Below are 7112 nucleotides of genomic sequence, written 5' to 3'. Positions count from 1 at the left end.
TTGGGATACACAGTTCCCTCTAGATACACTTTTTATGGGGAAGTGCAATTGTGTACCTCAAGGAGCACATATCTACCACTATGTGAAAAAAGCCCATATTTGACAGTCATAGCCCGTCAAGTTTCTCAAAATTTGACGGACCCTCCCGTCAAATATGCCTGTCAAATATTCTCTTGTAGAATTTTTTTTTTTGACGGCCCTGGACTATCAAATTATTGGAGAATGAGCTTTAAAAAAAAAAAACCATAAAATATGATTATCGAATTTGGAGGTTTAACAAACAATAACACAGTCTTATAATTCATTAATAACAATAAACTAAATAATAATACGAAATAATAATAAAAAAATCAGAGAAAAATCATAAAACAAGTTCCAAATTAAACTAAACGACTCATAATTCATATTCAGAGATCTGAAGTTTCTTACATGAGGAGGAAACTCTGGTTCCATAGTACTCCTTACATGTAAATCAGAAATATACGACAGATTACAGACATACAATACATATAAGACTCCATCTGTCTTAGTTCAAATATATAAATCGCTACAAGAATCTTATCATCATCCGAGGAATTTATAGAAACACAAAGGATAAAGAGTACAAGTCAATTGATATTGCTGCTGCTACGATCATATTGTGTACCAAACGCTTGTCATCTTTGTTAGGGACAAAAGCGATCTTCAATGTATTTGTCAGTTCGAAGAATCGGTATGAAATCTGCAAGCAAAGCCAGTGGGATACGACATGATTTCATTTTCTATTGTTAGCCTTCTACTTTCCTTTGGATTTCAAGTTTATTTCTTTACATACCACAACGTATATGGAAGTAGCGAGCATGAAGTTCAGCATCGGGTAGTCTAGGATGAGAGACAACAACCATTTTGGTTGTCCATCTGGCACACCTGATCTTACTTCATCTCAAGATACTCTGCAGCACATCTCAACTTAGGGATGTTTCCAGTCGAAAGCTTCAGGTCCTCCTGGAAGATCATCTAATTGAATCCTGTTTAGCTCTGCATCGTGTGAATCATATATGATTAAGTTCATACTTCTACATCGGAAAATCAGAGGATATGGAAACACAACACAACACCACAAGAATCAAAAAATCAAACAAACAAACAAATTTATTGAATTTTGTAGAAAAAATGAAAAAATAACAACCCTGTGTAAATGGAAACTAACACCTCCAACTTGGACAAGGTCACTTGGGATTTCAGTATCCACATACCTATTTACAGGAAGTAAATAAATAAATATATATAGAAATAAAACCCATCATTAATTTTGCAAATAAAATAATAAATTACCAAGACTGATCTCTTCTTTTGAACCCATCGTTTTTGACTCTATGTTTAGTCGAACTAAGGATTCCATTCCCATAATCTCTCCCTCTGACTGACTCAGGCTTTCTAACACACTTTTTTTCCCACTTGAAGGCCATTGTAATAATGAGTTTCCTCTTTGTCACTCTGATATTTTTATCTCTTTTAGTATCCCCATCTCATTCTACTACAAGATTTTCTTGTTTTACCACTTACCAGTTGCCACTGCTGCTATGGTTATAATCCCAATAAAGCTAATTGCCATCTGTACATTCATTCTATTTCATGAAATAGAATGGATGAGACAGTTGCCATGTATAATATGCCATGGCACTAACCCATTAAATCCTAACTCCTTCATCTAACACTGTGCTTATATCAACGGAACAGAACAAGAATCCAAATTAGAAATGGCAGAATCAAACCACTAATACCATCAAACCCTGCTATTATAAGAAAAGGTATCATAAATGGTTTTATAACGTAGTGAAAGTACCAAAGGAAGAAACTTCTGACAACATACTTCTGTATCTGTCTCAGCTGATTCCACGTTGACATTAATGTCAGTCATGATCTTGATGACCTCCAATAACAGTCCTCAAAAGCAAACTGGAAAGAAAGCAAGCAAATAAACAAAATGTTAATATGTGGTGTGCCCATTCTTGCTAGTATGAATATGAGAAAGACCATTGTTAACCTAACAAGCTCAATCAAGATTAGAATAGACTGATTTTTTTTTTCCTGTTTTGATGATCATCATGATATTGAGAACAGCTAATTGTACAGTTAGATTGTGCAAAATGTTATCCATATGAGAACCACAAACAAGAGTCCAAATATAAGGTTTTGATATTGTCAAGCACTAGTTAATGTTTGAATACCACCTGCACTAGTTAAGGAGATCAAGATGACTATGCCAAAGGATACAAAAGAGAGACAAGAAAAAAAGAAGGGCTACCAACCATAACAAACATTGCTGACATGGTTAGTAATCATGAGTGTTGTTATTCTATTAAAAGGATTGTGTTGGTTGCTATAGAAGACTAGTGTATATACATGGAGCACCCTACTAATAATCTGGTCATAGTGTTCACAGGTTGAGAGGTAGTTACTTGTTGAGCTTAGGGCACAATCTGTTCTCATTGAATTTATGATTTTTCTCACCTTACTTTTAGTAATGAGAACAATGAACAAAACAAACGAATGTGTGAGGATACAAACATCTATGAGGAAATGCTCTAATGGTGTCCAATATAATCCTGTCTAAGATCACATTTCATCAAATTCTGCATGTAGACTGTTTGTTCAAATCAGTGTTCTTGGGATGGCAAAGAATAACATGGACATTTTAGCTTTCATTACACAGGTATATATTTAAATATGAAAATAATCTCTTTATATGTAATATTACACTTATTCTAAGTTTTCAATATATTTAAATAGGAAAATAATCTCTTTATATGTAACATATTTTTGTGTAATATTACACTTATTCTAGTTAGAAAAAAATATTGTAATTCTAACTATAGGATGACATTGAAATAAAAGAATGAACCTTCAATAGAATTTTTGAAGAAAAAGAGTTGAATTTTTTACTAAAAGAACAACATATGGATTATTAGTAGACAGTCCCCACGTGGGAGCACGCCCTGCATCTCATCACCTGAATTCGACGTGTTGCATGGGCACGTGATCACATAACTGTTAAGTCATATCACAATTTTATCCTATATTCGAAAATAAGATACTCTTAAGTCTAATTAAACCTTCAAATTTGAGGAATATGGGACTACTCAATTGGAGCAAAAGTATGAACATATACAGACTAAGCCAAAATATTTACATTCAGAGTTCCATGAGACACAACTCTTTACATGCATATCTTTAGACCAAATTATGAACAAATCAAGATTTTCCATTATGGGATCCCACATCTCATTAAAGGTGGGTCTCAAGTGCTCCACAAATCTACCAAGAGTATTACATACTTACTACTAAAACCTCACCAATACCAATAGATATATTCTTCATTACAAAAGATCTATTCTTCATGTTCAAGTGGTCCATGCACCACATCATCAATTGAAGGCATTCAATCAATAGGCCCCAAATGGAAACAAGCATAGACCATTGGATCCAAACTGCATCCTGTTCTTCCATTTTTCTAGAACATGGGACTCTTACTAAATGAAAGAGGACAATGGTAATGTACAATTAAAAGTTCACAAAGAAGTAAATAGGTAGGAAAAAGAAAAAAAAAGCCAAATATTCCAGAATTATCATACCCAACCTGACCCGACTCAGGAGTGTATTACACATTCATGTGTACCGATGGGCTATACGAACATTGAGACTATATTCCCCTGTCAAATATCACAAACCTGTCTAGGGTGAGAAGGTAGTGGAATAGAATACTAAGGTGAAAGTATTAGGATATCAATCGTTACTGATGAACAACTCCAAATCAGAAAATTGAATAATCTCATTCATACTGTCCATAAACATCTAATATTGAAAATCCTGAAGTTGGTCACACAGTCTGAAAAAGTCAACTAAATTTACTATGGGCGCCATAGACAGGAAAGCATGAGTAGATAAAGCATTCATTAAATCTCCTGGTAAGAGTTGTATAGACAGGAAAGCATGAGTAGATAAGCATCCAGTGAGACGCCGTCAGAACAAAATGAAGAGTGCATGGCAAAATAGTAGATGTATACCTCTTTTTTCTTCAGCATCGCCCACAAGTAAAGCTTTCTACCAGCATCCTCAGCATGCCTGCTAGCCATCATCCTCTTATTACAATTAGCAGCAATTTCAGCAAGCATTTTTGTAGAGGGAAGTATGTGGTTTAATGCAGCAGCGGATAGTGCTTCCCTATCCATTAGAAGCTGATCATCGCCAACAGGTTGTCCCCTGCCATTAACCTCAACTCATTTCTTTGGGATGTGTTGATTCATGTTCCACAAAAACTCAAGACATGTGTCTCCCCGCTTATATTTCTGATAGGATCCTGTATAAAACCTTGCAAAAGATATTAATTAAAATCCATCACTTAAATATCATACACAACATATTACTACAATTAAAATACAACAATCAGAAGAACATTAGTAATTGAATTTCCTAAGAAGTTACATAAAAATGTGGGATGTTATTTGCATTGCTTTGCCTTAGTGGTTGTTGTTGTTGCTTTATTTTTTGTTTGCTTTTTAGGAGGGCCATCTCGACCTTCCCCTTTGTTCTGTTTCTTTTCTTTATCTTATCTATTGAAAAAAATGCACCAATCAGTTTGCTTCACTTCATATTACTACCCACATCAATTTGAACTTGACTATAGTCATCTAATACTATTAATACTAAATATAGAAAACCACAATCCTGGGAAATATCCTACTTACATAAAAATATCAAAATAAAATTGCATGGCTTACCCAACTTTCAAGTGTGTATCCCATCCGGGAAACACTTCAGAATTGCTTGCACAGAAACATGAAACAGTCATTGAACTATAGTACAAGAGAATAGAATGAAAACATCAATATAGAATAGAGTTCCCAATACTTATAAACATATTTGTAATACAAATATCAGATCCAGTAATTGTATCAAAAGAAAAGGGTGTTGAAAGTTTATTTCTAATTGTCTTTCCTAGCTTGTCCACACATCTATCTAAGTGTATCCTCATCTTTGCTACACACTCAACTTATGCACATTTTGTTTCTTGATTCTCAACATTCAGCTCCATAAAACATAATTACTCTTGAATTAGGATGGGTCAATCACATAGTAAACCAAAAATACGCCTCCCCTTCATCATCCAAAATTATATGGAAGGGATTGTATTCAATCTCCCCATCTTTATAGATAAAAGATCATTCCAGAAGCAAGCCATGTTCAAAATAAAATATAAAAAGACTCAAGTATTCACATATCATAGTAAAATATAAACCCTAAATCAACCAACGACGCCTAAATGATTCCTTGAATTTCTATATACAAGAGCATCACAAACAACCAATAGCAGTGCAGAACGACATTCATTCGTTAATCCAAACTAGAAACCCTAATACAATAACCAATAGTAAAATAAACCCTAAACCTCATGCATCAGCCAAATGAAAGGCAAACACTAAAACCTAATGCATCAAGTAACAATAAGATAAACCAAAATCCCAATTCTCAATTTTCTTAAAGAAAGTGATTATACACGGTTCTATCAAATGCATAAATATTGTAAAAAAACTGTAAAGAGTTTCGTATTCAAAATTTAGGCAAAATAAATTGGATCTATTCGATCTGAAATTTAGAAGTAAAAAAAAACAGATTAAATCAACTGTTTAGGATAAGTTGTGAATTTGAGCTCAAAACTTTAGATTTTCTTAAAAGAACACCTAAATGATCCAAACTTTACAAGACACAAAGAAAATGTGAAATTAAGTCTATAATCACAAAAAACTTTGAATTCGAACTCGAAATCCTTACCTTTGTTAGTAGAATTTCATCCACTCTTGAAGACAAACAAGAAGCTCATCTTTCTCTTAAAGAATCCAAAACAAATTTTACAAGGAGAGAAAGATGTTTGTCGATCCCTTCGTTTCTCAAAGGAGATCAGACCAAGATATCGTAATAGAGATGAGATCAAAAGAGGGAAAATGAGAGAGAAAAAGAAATCAAAGGAGACTGAGACGAAGAATGAGAGACAGATCGAAGGAGATCAAGAGAGAGATGAGATCGGGAGAGGAACAATGAGAGAAATCGAAGGAGATCAAGAGAGAGATGAAATCGGGAGAGGAACAATGAGAGAAATCGAAGGAGAACAAAGTGAGCGGAGAATGTGAGAGAGTGAGGAGGAGATCGAGAGGGAGATGAAATTGACAGTTAGGTCTGTTGTGTTATTTGTTTATTAATAAATAAAAATATAAAACTATTTGATGGCTTTGGCACATCAAATCCTGTAAAAAATATTTGACAGATAGAAGCCGTCACGTACTGTCGTCGAATTTAAGAGATTTTCACGTAGTGTACTATGATACCAAACTTGTCAGAATAATTAATTGAGTTTGCCACGTGGGTAGCCAGATTATTAAAGAAAAAAAATATGTGGTCACGAGAACACTGCTACATCAGTGTTGTTAGTTCCGGATGGCTTTAATTGAAGATGAAGCTGGCCGACCTGTGGAGCGAAACCATTCCTAAAAGAGTTGTTCTACACTGTGTTTTAACACTTTGCTGATGTGGCAGTGCACAGAGAAACAAACCTTTCATTTCAGTCATGCTGGGGTGACACAAAGGGAGACACAAGGGTGACGAAAACTTGCGGTTTCGTGCACATTATCGTAGATGCTTTTCTGTGATATAGGAGTAAAAAGCATTTACGGTTATGTGCACACCACCACATCATTTTTTTTATCACCCTTATTCCCCATTTGTGTCATTCAAGCATTTACCATTTCATTTCTCAAGTTACATGGAAAGAAACCTATGGCTGTCTGCCCCCTTCTATGTCGGTGCAGAGTTGAAAGCAGTGTGCATGGAAGTCTACTTATTTCTGATTTAGAACTTTTTATAGAGTCTTGATGATCTAGCTACCGACATGTCAAACTCAATCGCCTACCTGACATGACAAGTTTGAGAACAATATAGGAAATCATCCCAAAATTGTCACATCAGGATAGTCGATTGAGTAAGCCACGTGGGATAGTCAGATTATCACGATTCATGTTTATATATATTATACACCCATGGTCAAGGAGAAGCCAAGCCATAGCTCTGTCAATACAAAA

The 7112-nt window shown here is 34.6% G+C and overlaps 1 long non-coding RNA gene across 9 annotated transcripts; it reads right to left on the bottom strand.

The window, feature by feature from the left end:
* Positions 1-364: 364 nt before the first annotated feature.
* LOC147410716 (uncharacterized) lies at positions 365-6352 on the bottom strand. 9 transcript variants are annotated; one of them, XR_015177550.1, is made up of 6 exons: positions 5812-6352; positions 4047-4350; positions 1315-1938; positions 1169-1235; positions 815-1017; positions 365-721 (listed from the first exon to the last, which is right to left on the bottom strand). It is a non-coding gene; the product is annotated as an uncharacterized LOC147410716 (long non-coding RNA). The 9 variants fall into 9 exon arrangements; XR_015177551.1 differs by having other exon boundaries at positions 815-1235; positions 1315-1772; positions 1853-1938; XR_015177555.1 differs by having other exon boundaries at positions 370-721; positions 1853-1938.
* Positions 6353-7112: the final 760 nt, after the last annotated feature.

The sequence above is a fragment of the Akebia trifoliata genome, chromosome 1 (genome assembly GCF_017979445.1).
Source record: "Akebia trifoliata isolate Shusen 1 chromosome 1, ASM1797944v1, whole genome shotgun sequence".
Taxonomy (NCBI): Eukaryota; Viridiplantae; Streptophyta; class Magnoliopsida; order Ranunculales; family Lardizabalaceae; genus Akebia; species Akebia trifoliata.
The sequence above is the reverse complement of the archived record's forward strand: the minus strand, read 5'-3'. Positions and strand labels throughout refer to the sequence as shown.